Below are 16,585 nucleotides of genomic sequence, written 5' to 3'. Positions count from 1 at the left end.
CATGGCCCTATAGTAAGGCGTACCAACAGATATTAGAATGATATGAGGAGCAGCTCCTAAGTCTTCTGACTATAGACCTTTAGGGTATCTCTTCAGTCAGCTCCCAAAAAGGAGTAAAGTGTATCTCTTAATTAGGCTAAAGGGGTACTGAGTGTCCGTTTTTATTTAAACAATATCAGATTTTCATAGGAGTGTGTAGATCTGTGATAGGATGATTATAGCTTTCCAGCAGACAGGCAAGGTTGTGCAGCTATTCTGTAAGCCTTTCTAATAGTCGTATCTCATATTATGGGTGAGTGGAAAAAGTTCATCAGGATAAGTGCTAGTGAGCTAAATATGGCGTCTTTTCCCGCCAAAATGAAAAGCAAAATACAGCGCTGTGTTATCAAGATCACCCAAACAATAAATTATGTTGCACTGGTGCCCCAAACTCACACAATCACTTCCCAAATTCTACCGGGGCCCTCCGAATAGTGTGGTATTGTGAACCACTTGCAGAAATAGTTAAGCTGTTGTTCAGAGCGAGTAAGGCCGCTTAATGGTGCGTGTGTCGCACCCCTTTTTTTTTTAAACTCAGTAGCGAGTAGCTTGTTTTATTTGTATAAGGAAGTCCCCAATTATCCAAGTGTCTGTGGGTTCAGAGAGATACAGGTATTTTGTCTTACCCAACCGCCGGAGCGGAGCCCCGACCCTCCGGCGATCAGAACGGGGTCCAGAGCCTGTCCGCCCGAAAGCAATTAATGAGACACTCGTCTGTGATAAAAGCAGGTCAGCTGACCTCAGGTGCTGTGTTCTTAGATGTCCAAACTCTCTTCTATGTAAATTCCGGGGAAAATAATTCTTTGTAGTTTGTGATTTCTTGTTAAGTCACCGGAGCTCACAGAAAACACGTCCTGCTCCTCTGACTGTTAGCCACGCCTCAATCTACTAGTTCTTTAAAAGGACAAATTTCTGCTTTGTCAGTTTTATTACACAAGCGTCTAGCGGATGTCCCAGACATTCAGTCTTTTTGTCAGGCTTTAATCAGAATCAAGCCTGTGTTTAAACCTGTTGCTCCGCCATGGAGTCTGAATTTAGTTCTTAATGTTCTTCAAGGGGTTCCGTTTGAACCCATGCATTCCATAGATATTAAGCTGTTATCTTGGAAAGTGTTGTTTTTAGTTGCTATCTCTTCTGATTGAAGAGTTTCTGAGCTTTCTGCGTTACAGTGTGATTCGCCTTATCTTATCTTTCATTCTGATAAGGTGGTTTTGCGTACTAAACCTAGATTTCTTCCTAAGGTTGTTTCAAATAAGAATATTAATCAGGAAATTGTTGTTCCTTCCTTGTGTCCTAATCCTTCTTCTAAGAAGGAACGTCTGTTACATAACTTGGACATGGTTCGTGCCTTGAAGTTTTACTTTCAAGCGACCAAGGATTTCCGTCAAACATCTTCTCTATTCATTGTTTATTCTGGAAAGCGTAGGGGTCAAAAATCTACGGCTACCTCTCTTTCTTTTTGGCTGAAAAGCACCATTCGCCTGGCATACAAGACTGCTGGACAGCAGCCTCCTGAAAATATTACGGCTCATTCTACTAGAGCTGTGGCTTCCACATGGGCTTAAAAATGATGCTTCTGTTGAACAGATTTGTAAGGCTGCGACTTGGTCCTTCCTTCATACTTTTTCCAAATTTTCCAAATTTGATACTTTTGCTTCTTCTGAGGCTATTTTTGGGTTGAAAGTTTCTTCAAGCAGTGGTGCCTTCCGTTTAGGTTCCTGTCTTGTCCCTCCCTTTCATACGTGTCCTAAAGCTTTGGTATTGGTATCCCACAAGTAAGGATGAAACCCGTGGACTCGGCATATCTTGTAAAAGAAAAGGAAATGTATGCTTACCTGATAAATTAATTTATTTTACGATATGCAGAGTCCACGGCCCACCCTGTCATTTTAAGACAGGATTTATTTTATTTTTCAAAACTTCAGTTACCTCTGCACCTTTTAGCTTTTCCTTTCTCTTCCTATATCTCCGGTCAAATGACTGGGGGGAGGAGTTAGGGGAGGAGCTATGTAACAGCTCAGCTGTGGTGCTCTTTGCCACTTCCTGTTAGCAGGAGGTTAATATCCCACAAGTAAGGATGAAACCCGTGGACTCGACATATCGTAAAAGAAATTAATTTATCAGGTAAGCATAAATTTCCTTTTTGTACTTTACCAAAAATATCCTTATTGCTCATCTCTGCCCTAACCACAAAAACCTACACTCCCTAAGAGGCCACTTGCCAGGTCTCAGGAACCACTTTCTCATACTTATAACTCTGAAACATTAGGGCCTAAGTTAGTATATTATGTATGTTATGGGGCCTAGATTATGGTTACAGTGCACAGTTTATATTTCATAAGGTGATGAGAATCCACAATCCATAACTGGAATTCACCTCCTGGCCACTAGGATAAGAAAGATGTAGAATTGAGGTGCTCTAGACAAATATAATCTAAAATATATATATAAAAATCTAAATATAAAAAAAAATATAATGTAAATTCACCATCAGAAGGTTAGTTAACTCCTTTTCCTGATGTGCTGAAGCCAACCTTCACTGGCATTGCACTACTGAGAGAAGCTGCAGTGCTAATATGTACTCTGTGTTCAGTCAAGAGGGGATAAGATCCCCTAGGATTTTCAAGAGCCATACTTTATTAAGTTTATATTTTATTTCAGTGTGTATTTTCTTAAAGGGACATTTTTTTACCGAAGCTTTGTTGCTTTCAATGTTTTATCTCAGACTTTCCTGTCTGAAGTCCTTGACAGTGTATATATCTGCAGTCTCCTTAATACTATACTGTATTTATGGTATTTGCTGTCTGTTAAGTTCCCTTTTTTTTTTTTTAAATGGAGAATGCCGGATCTGTCCCCATTATTATATTATTATATTTTGTTAATTTTGAGTGTAGATTTTCTGAAGATGTATTTAAGTATATTCTTTGCAAGCTTGTTCCTATTACACCTCCTCAATTATGCAATTCATGCATGGAACACCTTATGCATTCTAACCAGTCAAGTACTGTGGTAGCTTCGAAAAGCAGATTACTTGTTTTTTAGAAGGACTAGTTGCAATCTGTACAGGATTCTTGGGTACTGAACAAAGTGTCTCAAGGCTACAGAATGGGTTTCAGATCAATACCTCCCAGAGGAAGGTTTCTTCTGTCTCTTCTTCTCTCTCATGTTCCAATGAACCCTGTCAAAGCTTAAGCATTTGTATATGTGTTCAGGATCTGGAACTCAAAGTTCCAGTTCTGTTTTCAGAACAATGCTATGTGTTTTATTCCAACCTTTCCATAGTTCCCAAAAACAGGTAATTTTTCAGGCCTATTCTGGATTTGAAAACTCTAAGCAAGTTCTTTAGGGTTCCTGCTTTCAAAATGGATACAATTAAAACTATTCTTCTTCTTGTTCAATAGGGTTAATATATGTCCATGATAGATTTGAAGGATGCTTACCTACATACTCCTATCCACAAAGACCAGTTTCTCAGAGTTGCCACCCAGGACAAACATTTTCCCAGTATTTTTACAAAGGTTCTGGAAACTATTTTGGCTGTAATATGAGCTCAAGGTATTGTAATGGCTGCATACCTGGAAGATATTTTTGTTAAAGCTCCACCTTTACCTTTAGCAGTATCTCATACCAACAGGCTCTTGTAGTTTATTCTCAATCATGGCTTGAGAATCAAAATTCAAGAGTCATTTCTTGGAGTCATTATAGACCCATATCAATGAGTCTTTCCTTGACAGATCAAATTAAATCAAAGTTGAAGTCAGCATGTCTGAAACTTCAGTCTCTTCAAAATCCTGCGGTAGCCTCTTGTGTGGAAGTTTTGGGTCTGATGATTGCAGCATCAGATGCAATCCCATTTGCCCCATTTCACAGGAGACCTCTTCAACTATGCATGCTTTGCCAGTGGTACAAGGACTACACTCAGGTTTTTCAAAGAATTCTTTTAGATCCCACCACAATGAATTCTCTTTCATGGTGGATATAGAACAAATACATTTATCAGGGGGCTTCCTTTGTTTTTCTAACTTGTACAATAATTGTGACAGATGCAAGTCTCTTGGGTTGGATTGCAGTATGGGGTTCAAAGGAGGAGTTTGGTCTTCTCAGGAGAAAAGGTTACAAAAAAATATTATAGAATATTTTTATATATTTATTATAGCAATCTTTGCATTTCCAGTCAGACAATGTCACTGCAGTGGCTTATATATAAATTAAATATCCAAAAATTAAGAACAGTTTCCAGCCAGGAATCCAATTTAAAAAATTTTGAAAAATATCTAAAAGCAGCAAAGTCATAAAAGAATCTTCAGATAGAGGTAGCTTTAACCCCGGTTTAATGCGTTTCAGCTGAACCCAGCTGTACTCATAGACCTAGCACTGTTGAGTTTAGGCTGGGGCACCCACTGAAAGGGGCTGTGAGCAGACCCCCCTCCCCTGCATATGAAAAGACCCATTATACAAACAGAAGCAATCTGAAGTGTATACATTTGTATACATCTAAAACTTTGGGGCTTGGTTAGGAGTCTGAAAATCAGCACAATGTTTTTTAAAAATAAGCAAAACTATACATTTTTACAAAAACACTCCCAGATGAGCTATATAAATGGATAATCTAAAAAACATTTATGCAAAATAAAAATAATAAAAAAAATCTGGTGTACAATGTCCCTTATGGCCTTTACTAGAAAAATGTATGTCAAGCAACTTTGGTTATTGTCAAACATTCACACAGTATTTTATGGAAGATCAGTCTCTTGTTGATTGTGCCCACACACACACATATATATATATACAGGGAGTGCAGAATTATTAGGCAAGTTGTATTTTTGAAGATTAATTTTATTATTGAACAACAACCATGTTCTCAATGAACCCAAAAAACTCATTAATATCAAAGCTGAATAGTTTTGGAAGTAGTTTTTAGTTTGTTTTTAGTTATAGCTATTTTAGGGGGATATCTGTGTGTGCAGGTGACTATTACTGTGCATAATTATTAGGCAACTTAACAAAAAACAAATATATACCCATTTCAATTATTTATTTTTACCAGTGAAACCAATATAACATCTCAACATTCACAAATATACATTTCTGACATTCAAAAACAAAACAAAAACAAATCAGTGACCAATATAGCCACCTTTCTTTGCAAGGACACTCAAAAGCCTGCCATCCATGGATTCTGTCAGTGTTTTGATCTGTTCACCATCAACATTGCGTGCAGCAGCAACCACAGCCTCCCAGACACTGTTCAGAGAGGTGTACTGTTTTCCCTCCTTGTAAATCTCACATTTGATGATGGACCACAGGTTCTCAATGGGGTTCAGATCAGGTGAACAAGGATGCCATGTCATTAGATTTTCTTCTTTTATACCCTTTCTTGCCAGCCACGCTGTGGAGTACTTGGACGCGTGTGATGGAGCATTGTCCTGCATGAAAATCATGTTTTTCTTGAAGGATGCAGACTTCTTCCTGTACCACTGCTTGAAGAAGGTGTCTTCCAGAAACTGGCAGTAGGACTGGGAGTTGAGCTTGACTCCATCCTCAACCCGAAAAGGCCCCACAAGCTCATCTTTGATGATACCAGCCCAAACCAGTACTCCACCTCCACCTTGCTGGCGTCTGAGTCGGACTGGAGCTCTCTGCCCTTTACCAATCCAGCCACGGGCCCATCCATCTGGCCCATCAAGACTCACTCTCATTTCATCAGTCCATAAAACCTTAGAAAAATCAGTCTTGAGATATTTCTTGGCCCAGTCTTGACGTTTCAGCTTGTGTGTCTTGTTCAGTGGTGGTCGTCTTTCAGCCTTTCTTACCTTGGCCATGTCTCTGAGTATTGCACACCTTGTGCTTTTGGGCACTCCAGTGATGTTGCAGCTCTGAAATATTGCCAAACTGGTGGCAAGTGGCATCTTGGCAGCTGCACGCTTGACTTTTCTCAGTTCATGGGCAGTTATTTTGCGCCTTGGTTTTTCCACACGCTTCTTGCGACCCTGTTGACTATTTTGAATGAAACGCTTGATTGTTCGATGATCACGCTTCAGAAGCTTTGCAATATTAAGAGTGCTGCATCCCTCTGCAAGATATCTCACTATTTTTGACTTTTCTGAGCCTGTCAAGTCCTTCTTTTGACCCATTTTGCCAAAGGAAAGGAAGTTGCCTAATAATTATGCACACCTGATATAGGGTGTTGATGTCATTAGACCACACCCCTTCTCATTACAGAGATGCACATCACCTAATATGCTTAATTGGTAGTAGGCTTTCGAGCCTATACAGCTTGGAGTAAGTATATATATATAAAATATAGAGAAAATAACTCATTGTGTAAACCATTTACAAATCTAAACAAGTCAGAAGAGTTGCTTTAAACCCAGAAATTCTTTGACTACACTGTTTCCAATGCAGCAAAGGAATCTGGGTAAGATATGCAAATGAGGTTCACAATGACTCACCTTTTTACTTTTATCCTGCTTTTTAAAGACAGACTTCCCCATAATTTTAATTGTTGATATATATATATATATATATATATATATATATATATATATATATATATATATATATATATATATACATACACATCCCATTATTCACTTCTACCTCAAACTTTACCCTGGGGTACTGTGATTCATATTGCTGATTTTGTGTTGCTCTCTAATCATAGTAAAGGTATTGGTCACTACAGTGTTCATGCATGTGTATATGCATGTTTTTTTTATTTGCATAACAGTCACATATAAGGACACACCCACATGCCACGCCCCCAAACCAGACCCCTTAAAACATGTCCAGAAATTGACTGGGCAAAAGGTGGAAACCCTAAGTGCATTGCTGCACCTTCAACAAAAGATACTAAGAGAATGAAGCAAACTGGATAAAATAAGTAAATTGAAAAGTTGTTTAAAAGTTTATGTTCTATCTGAACCATGAAAGAAACAAAATGTGGGTGTCATGTCTGTTTTATTAATAATCTGTTTTATCAATAATGGCACAAATAAGCTGTGAATCATTTATTAGTTTTACATGGTTTTATAATTAATTACAGAGACACTGTGCTCAAATGTTTTATATAAAGACTGACATTTAAATTGATATATTTTTTCCCTAAATTTGATGTAAAAGCTGATTAAATTTAACAAGACTAACATGGCTGCATTATTTGTGCTCTTTGGGTGATAGGCACTTCCTAGGCTAGATTTAAAGTGTAGCACAAACCTGTTAGCTCTATGGAATGTTAATATCATAATAGTGCAATCCATACTGCTTACATTTTTGCACTCATATTACAAAGTCGATAGACCAGTGTGTGCTAACATCTTCATGTTGCATAGTGCAGAATGTGTTAAATCCCTCATATAGTTGACTTCTATGGAAGTGCACAGTAACATTCATGTTAGATAACTCTCAAGCACTAAACCAATGGAGCATAAAAAGTATGCTCAAGTAGTGGAGTTCCACATTTAGTTCTGTGCTATACTATTTAAATGAAACTTAACCCCTTAACGACCATGATGTACCCTGTCGTTAAGGGATTGTGAGGCTTTATATTACCATCTCAAAGTGTTTAATGACCCTTCAAAAGTAAATGGTTCTAGAAAACAGTTTTGGCCCCGTTAAAATGCTTTGGTTAACATTTTTAACCATCCACTTATAATTCCAGATTATGCGTTATTCTTTGCGTGAAAATAGCGCACACAGTACTGCAAGTTGTGCTTCTCTTGTAATTAGCCTATAAGGGGACTTACATTTTCATTGTAATGCACTTTAAATGTTTTACCTTCTATCTCTTCACCGTAACTCTAAAGTCATTTGCCTTCTCTTCTATTTCAGGGAAACAAGAGGCTCAATCTCACCCTACAAAGAGTTTCATTGGCTGTTGAAGTATTAGAAAATATAAGCAAGTCTTACCCATCGGATCTAGTATACGAAAATCTGAATACATTTTATATTCTTAAGGAAGATCTGAGCTCTTGCGTAAGTTAAATTTACTATTTTTTTTGCATCTAATATTAATTAGGCATGTGCATTCGGATTTGGACATATGATAAATCAGCGTCCCTTTAATGAAAAAATTAACGAACAAATAAATGTGACCAAAAAATGTAATTGATTCATTAATGTGGTTATAATCATTAATTTAAAACAGGAAATATTACAAATTTACACTATTTAGGAGGGAAAGACTTTTAGTAAAAAATTTCAGTTGATAGATTCCAATGTCAGGCAATAAGTATGTACAGTTCATTTTTATCCATGACAACTCATGACACCATTAAATACAAAGCTGCTGCCTTGTAGCAGTAGCACTAGTTCATAATATTACATTTATTTAAGTTTAATAAGCTTTTGTCCAGCTACTCTTCTTCTACCCTGAAGACTTTCCTCTTAGGAAATAGAGAACAAATGGATTTTTGTTAACAAACTAATTCAGAATGATCCCTTAATAAATAATGGACAAAACAAATGGATTTTTTTTTTCTTTACAAACTATTTGTCTGGATCTAATTTTTAGTTTGGATACTGTACATGTTTATCCAATATATTGGGTTAAAATTTTCCAATTATATCTACATTCAGAGACATAGTAATTTGCTAGTGTTTTTTTATGCTTTTGGAAAAGGTTTATATTTTTTGTAGTTATTATAGGGTTGCTAATCTAACTATTGATTATGCTTTCTTCCAGTTATCGTCCTTCAAAAACAATGGATCACGTTCCCTTCTACTGCATTCCTGTCATTAACATTTGTCCACATACTCAGAAAATGTAAGTCTAATTTTTCAGATTAGAGATACCCACATCGTTTTCAAGGGGAAACCTGAAGGTGGCTCATTAACATAAAAAAATATAATAATGTGCAACAGTGTGCGAATGCAGTGAAAAGTAACATTTGTGAATATCAATACATATACAGTATATTAGAACTGCAAGTGTTAGCCTCTTACATTTTTTATCACTTTGTGTACACACAAATACTTTTTGATCTCATCTCTCTGTATACCAAAGCCCAATACTTATGGCTTGATGATCTAAAGCTCAGGTGAGATGATCTAAAATGATCCTTCAGCACTGCGAGATCCCTAGTGAAATTCTTAAAAGGCAAAATTTGAAAAGCCCAGTGATATATAACACTGCATGAAATGAAAGTTCTGCTGAATTTACACCTTGTGCTTTGTATTTTATATTACTTTAGATCATATTTAGTTTTATTACATTTAAACTTTGCACTTTCTATTTTGTATACAGCCGTATATTTAGAATTGTGGTTTTACAAATTCATACTGATGGATATTCATTTTTGGTTGACATATTATAATGAAAGCTGTAGATTATAACACATTTAACCCATAGATAAAAATATACATTATATTGTATGCAATTCATGGCTCTAGAACTTGCTGGTTCCTCGATATTAAAGGATGGTTTTCATTCTATGTGATATGAACTAATAAATGCTTCTTCTCATTAGGTATCTACACAGTGCTTACACCAAGACCTTCTAAATCTAGTCTGGCTGCTGGCTGACAACCTGAGATTTCTTGTTCATGGAATAGACCAAGCGTATGAAACGAAGAAAGAAAGCTTACAAAACCATCTCACTGACACTGCACTCAAGAAACACAAGAGGAGGAGAAAGAACAAGAGAAAGAATAAAAAAAGCAAAGCAAAAGAACTTATGATCTCCCCTTAGTTTACCACTAGTCTGATAAGACAATGTTTTTAGTTATAAAGATCAAGCCCCTCCCACCCAAACTCCCCTCATATAATGAACACAATCTCTTTACAGTATGTTAATGATAAGTTGGTCTTTTCAAGAATGTCACTTAGCAATCATATTAGCAATTCAACAATACAAACTAGGACTGTTCTATTATTTTTATAACTTTTTTACTTATTTATATTATATGACATATATATATAATTATTAATTGTTTAAACTATAATGCGTAATTTAGATATTTCAAACAAGTGATAAGCGTTCATAGTACCATTTTGACATTATGAACTGACATTGACATTTATTATGACTTTTTTACTTATTTATTTTCTATATAATATGTAGATACACATTTATAGGTTACTATAATGTGTAATTTATATGGTTCAAACAATATTGATATTGTTTTAGAATATTATTATTTTTTTATAATTTATTTGTACTAACTTATGTCTAATTTATATATTTAGAACCAGTTTATACGGAGTACCCAGAAGTGTTAGATTATTGTTTGGTTTTATTTATTACATCAGTCTTGTATACTTTTGCCTAAAGTAAAATAAACTTTTAAGTTTTGTTATAAATTCTATTTTTCTTGCATTTCTTTGAATGAAAGTTCAAAATGCATTGTAATAACAAGAATAAAAAAAGGTGATGTAAAGTTAATATTTTAATAGCCATCTGAATTGAAGACATTCCAAACTTTTGGGAAGCTGGTTACAGGGCCACAGTAGTTGAGTTGACCTGAATATTGTCAAAGCAAGACTGGGAATGAAATGCAGGAATATGATAGGATCTGCTGGTAGCTGGTGAAGTTTAGCTAAAGATAGGCTTTCTCAGCTTGCTAAAAACTAATCGATAATGGCTATTGGGTAGGGATGGGCAATGTGTGTGTGAAAGTGTAATTCGTTTGGTAGAATGAATAGTCCTGTGGACATTCCTTTTGGACAATCAAATGTTGATAAGATAGAAAATCCATTAAAATTCAGGACTAGGACCATTAGGAAGCTTCTCATTTAATTTGTGTAAATTGTTTATAATATTTGCCATTTCTTATGATTTGCCACAATACCATTGGCTATATATGCATGTAACATACCACTGGTAATTTATGCATGGATCCATGTTTTACTGTTATTCTGCTTTTTAACTGCTTAAGTAATTTAAGCAGCTTGACATTGCTTTTAAAATGTTTTTATATTGTTTTTATACTATATGCAAGTTTTATACTACTTTTTAGTGCTATATATGTATATGTTTCTACATGTTTCTAAGTGATATGCAATAAATATGCTACACCTTTAACACTGATCACATAGATTACTGTATCATAGCCCCCAATAGGTGAGGCACTCTGGTTATATTAACTATTACTTCAGAACTCTAGTTGACGGCTAGGAGTCAACACATCCGGAGCATATAGGATACACCACACAGAAGCTAGGTTTACATATATTAGTAATTCTGGTTTTGATTGGTTTATCAGTTGCGTGGATAATTTGGTTACTATATGGTGCAAAAAGTCTCAAAACTCAGTTACAATGACTTGATTAAAAAATATATATTAAATAGTAACATCCCTCTGTTAACTTAAGTTTCATAATTCAGTTCTAAGTTATATATACAGTAGGTAGTACCATCCCTCTATTCACATACATTAAATAGTCCGATACAGGATCATATATTATACAGAAAATAATTTAAAAGATATGTAGATATAAAAGAATATAAACTTGTTATATAAATAAAGTACCACACAAAAAAAAATATTTGTGCATAGGTGATAAGTGTCAAAGATTACAGAAAAAACGGACAGAAAAGTGACATAGAACCCTCCAAGATTATTAAGTCGTTAAAGGGCCAGATCAATATATAGATCCTATTATCAGGTGTATAAATCTATACCTATTCTAAAGTTAATATTTAGTCCAATAAAATTACTTCTAGTGAAATACTGTGACTAACTTTACAGTGAAAACATATGTATTTTTAGAATTTTAGATTCCATTTAAAAGGAATTCATTTTAATATAATAATTTCATAAGGATATAATATCTTACTACATCGAATAAAGTGCTAGATTAAGTGCATCTATATGTATATAAAGTGTCAGATTTTTAATAAAGTGCCATGTATTAAATAAAGTGCTAAATTATTGAATTAAGATCAAGGTTCACATGTAGGCCCATAGGTTCTAGGGTTTTAAAATTAAAATCAATTCTGCCTCAGTTCTAAATAGTCTTTTATTAATATTTCCACCCCGCCAGATATTCACAACTTTTTGTTATACTCCAGTATTTACCTTCAGTATTTTGGTTATGCTTTTCCTTGAAATGTCTGGATAAGAGGTGTCCATCAAAACCATGTTCAATGTTTAGTAGGTGTTCACGTATCCTATCTCTAAGTAGGCGTGAGGTCTCGCCTAAATATAATATATAATATAAGGACTTAGATTAGGATAGATTACATTTTTATAATTACATTTTATGGTGTCCCTGATGAAAAATTATTTTTTTGTGGTTGTGGAAATCACACTTTTTGTCTTATTACTATGCTTACAAGCCTTACAACTAATGCAGGGGAAAAAACTTGGATTTTATTACCTGTTAGATCTACATTCCAGCTTTTGTTAGCATTTTTATTTAAAACGCTAGGCGCTAAAATATTTAAAACATTTTGTGCTTTTCTAAAAATTATTTTCGTTTTTTTTTCTCCAAGATATTCTCCTATTATAGGGTCTCTCTGCAGTATATGCCAGTGTTTGTTCATAATAGATCTAACTTTTCCATGGTGAATATTATAATCTGTTATGAATGGTACTTCTATTTGTGTGTCATTTTTAATTATAGGATAATTTTGTTTAGCTTTAAGGAGTGTATTTCTATCTAAACTTCTTGCTGAAGATTTGGCTTTCATAATTGTGTCTTTATCATATCCTCGCTGTTCAAATTTAATTTGGAGGCCCAGAGCTTGTTCATCGAAATCCACTATATTTGAACAGTTTTTTCTAATTCTCTGAAATTGGTTATGGGGAATGTTGTCTACCCATTTTTTATAATGACAGCTTGTGTTATGAATGAAATTGTTAAGAGTCTATTTTTTTTTAAATGGGCTTTGGTTATTAGAGTAGATCCTTTGACTTCTATGGCCAAATCCCAAAAAATCATATTGGTTTTACTAATCTCATATGTAAATTTAGTATATTTTAGATCCTCTATAAAATAATCTCTGTCCCCCTTCTAAATAATAAAGATATCATCGATGAAACAGTGATAGAGCACCAAGTTCTCCTCCCATATGGAACCATGGACCAATGTATCTTCTAGGTATCCCATTGTAAGGTTCGCGTAACTGCGGGCGAACTTGGTGCCCATCGCCGTTCCCTGAATTTGTAGATCAAAATTGGTCGTTAAAAACAAAATAATTGTTAGAACAAACACAATAAATTTTAGAATAAAATCAACCTGTTCAATCCTCATGTTGTTATTTTTAGTCAGGTGATATTCTATTGCTTCTAGACCAACAGAGTGTTTAATACTAGTATATAGTGAACATATGTCACACGCTATAAGGTAATTTTCCTTCCATTGTGTTTTTTCTAAAATTCTTAGAAGATCTGTAGAATCTTTTAGATAGGATGGCAGGCTAGATACATAATCCTGGAGAAAGAAATCTAAATATTCAGATAGATTAGATGTTATTGAATTAATTCCCGAAATTATGGGTCTTCCTGGAGGGTCAATCAGGGATTTATGTATTTTGGGGAGGTGGTAGAATACTGGTGTTCTGGGGTACTTCTCAATTAGAAAGTCTGATTCTTTACCATTAAGTATGCCCATTTTATAAGCCCTTCCTATTAGATTTTCCAGATCTCATTTTTGTTTATTGAATTATGTCCAATTTTCTTATTGGTATTGTTGTCGCTGAGTAGTCTATTTGCCTCTTTTATATAGTCAGCTGTGTTTAGAAAAACAATACCCCCTCCTTTGTCGGCTTGTTTAATGGTTATTTCTTTAGTATTTTTTAGTTTTTTGTAATGTTCTGTTCTTTTGATAGATTGAATTTTTTCATGTTTAAATTCTCTATCTTTTTTTGTACCAGTTTTTCAAACATTTCTATATTTTTGCCTTTTTCATTAGTTGGGTAGAAATCAGAATTAGATTTAAAATCTGAATGAATAAAGCCCTTATTACCATCAGATATCTGTTTTTCTAAGAGATTTTTTTTAAAGTACCTTTTTAGGGTTAAATTACGTACAAATCTATTAACATTTATAAAAGTGTTAAATTTATTTAGTCCAACATTTGGAGCAAAGTATAAACCTTTTTTTAAAATACTCAACTCTTCATTGTTCAGTTTTTTACTGCTTAGATGAAAAATTCCTTCTCCTTTTATCTCATTTTCTTCTGGTTTTCCAGATGTTCCCCTTCCTCTAAATTCTCTCTTCCTCTTTTCATTTTTAATCTCTCTCTTTTTCCTCAGTCCTATTCTAAAAAAGACTCAGAAGTGCTCAGAATTTCATGGGTTGTAGGTCTCCAGGTCTCCCTATGATCTTGTAATATTGAATATCTATTCTGAATGTTACTCGCCAATTTTCCCTACCTTGATTATAAGGTGCTTTATATGGTGTTTCATGAGAATCCCAGTTAGTATTTCTCCTTTGTTGAAAAAATATATTGCTATATTTATTTTTATTGTTATGTTGGTTCATATTATCCTAAGCATTATCATTTTTTGTCCATTGTGACTCGCTTTGATTGGGAGTAGATGGTTTAAATTTATCATAATTATTTTTGCTCAAGGTATTTCTATTGTTAGAGTAATAGTTTCCATTTTTATAATATTGGTTCATAGGTCTATCATTGGGTTTGAAATGTTTTTTATAATTTCCCACTCTGTATATATGTTTCTCCTCTGGTGGAAGATTATAATTTATCCTTTGGTATGGATCATTTGTTCTTGCTTTTTGTTTTATTGATTTTTTAGAGAAGATTTGCCAGTTAACGTGTTGTTTAATGGGGCTGTCTTTTGATTTGTCTCCAACTACATCTTTTGTGTTTTCTGATGAAATTGCAATTGGCTCCTCACTAATCCCTATTTTTGTGTTATAGTCATCTGAATCCCTAGCCATTTTTTTGTTTTTTATATCTATTACATCTTTTTTGATTTCCTTCAAGTTTTTTAGCATTTCCTTTTGTAAGGATATAAATTGCTCATCTTTATTAAATGGAGCTAGCTCATTAGTATAATAATAATTTTGTTCCCCAAACTATCTTAGTGAAGCATTTCTAGATTTAATTATAATTTGAATTAGATTTAAAGACGCATCTCTAAGAATGTTATACCATTCATCCTGGAGATGATCCTGTAATTTAAACGTACAGCGAATCATGTCCGCCCGGCATATATTGAATCTACCCCTATATCAGGATGGTACTTTCTTCTACAAGTTTGAAAAAGTCGTTTTCATTGTGTTGTGTGTAAAAGAGCTGCTCTTGGAATTCTTTTATAATTACTCTGCTGCAGTAACACTATAAACAACCAGGCGTTACAGTTTTATATTTTGAATCATATTTGATAATGAAGGTTAAAAAAAAGGAATGAACATCAAATTAGACTCCCGGCTCTGAAGCTCCATTTTAGATAATGATCCACATCAGATTATATTGTAAGACCCCTGACCCGAAAACCTTTCTTCCAGGCAAATACCCGATCTCACATCTCAGATCCCTGAGTTCCTATCAGACTTCAGATCTGGTCCTGAAGCTTATCTGTCAGCCAAATACCCACATGAAAACTCAGATCTGGTGCTGAAGCCCATCTGTCAGTCAAATATCCACATCAGACCTCAGATCTGACCCTTAAGCCCCTCTGTTAGCCAAATACCCATATCTGACTTCAGATCTGATCCTAAAACCCCTCTGTCAGACAAAGACCCACACCAGACCTCAGATCTGGTCCTGAAGCCCATCTGTCACACAAATACCCACACCAGACCTCAGATCTGGTCCTGAAGCCCATCTGTCAGCCAAATACCCACATGAAAACTCAGATCTGGTCCTGAAGCCCCTCTGTCAGCCAAATTCCCACATCAGACTTCAGTTCTGGTCCTGAAGCCCCTCTTTCAGTCAAATACCCACATCAGACCTCAGATCTGACCCTGAAGCCCCTCTGTCAGACAAATACCCACACCAGACCTCAGATCTGGTCCTGTAGCCCCTCTGTCAGCCAAATACCCACACCAGATCTCAGATCTGATCCTGAAGCCCCTCTGTCAGCCAAATACCCACATCAGACCTCAGATCTTATCCTGAAGCCCCTCTGTCAGCCAAATACCCACATCTGACTTCAGATCTGATCCTAAAGACCCTCTGTCAGATAAAGACCACACCAGACCTCAGATCTGATCCTGAAGCCTCTCTGTCAGACAAATACCCACACCAGACCTCAGATCTGGTCCTGAAGCCCATATGTCAGCCAAATACCCATATGGAAACTCTAGTCCTGAAGCCCCTCTGTCAGCCTAATACCCACACCAGACCTCAGATCTGATCCTGAAGCCCCTCTGTCAGCCAAATACCCACATCAGACCTCAGATCTTATCCTGAAGCCCCTCTGTCAGCCAAATACCCACATCTGACTTCAGATCTGATCCTAAAGCCCCTCTGTCAGATAAAGACCACACCAGACCTCAGATGTGGTCCTGAAGCCCCTCTGTCAGCCAAATACCCACACCAGACCTCAGATCTGATCCTGAAGCCCCTTTTTTCAGCCAAATACCCACACCAGACCTCAGACTGATCCTGAAGCCCCTTTGTCAGCCAAATACC

The sequence above is a fragment of the Bombina bombina genome, chromosome 11 (assembly GCF_027579735.1).
Source record: "Bombina bombina isolate aBomBom1 chromosome 11, aBomBom1.pri, whole genome shotgun sequence".
In the NCBI taxonomy this organism is placed as follows: Eukaryota; Metazoa; Chordata; class Amphibia; order Anura; family Bombinatoridae; genus Bombina; species Bombina bombina.
This window is presented reverse-complemented; position numbering follows the sequence as displayed.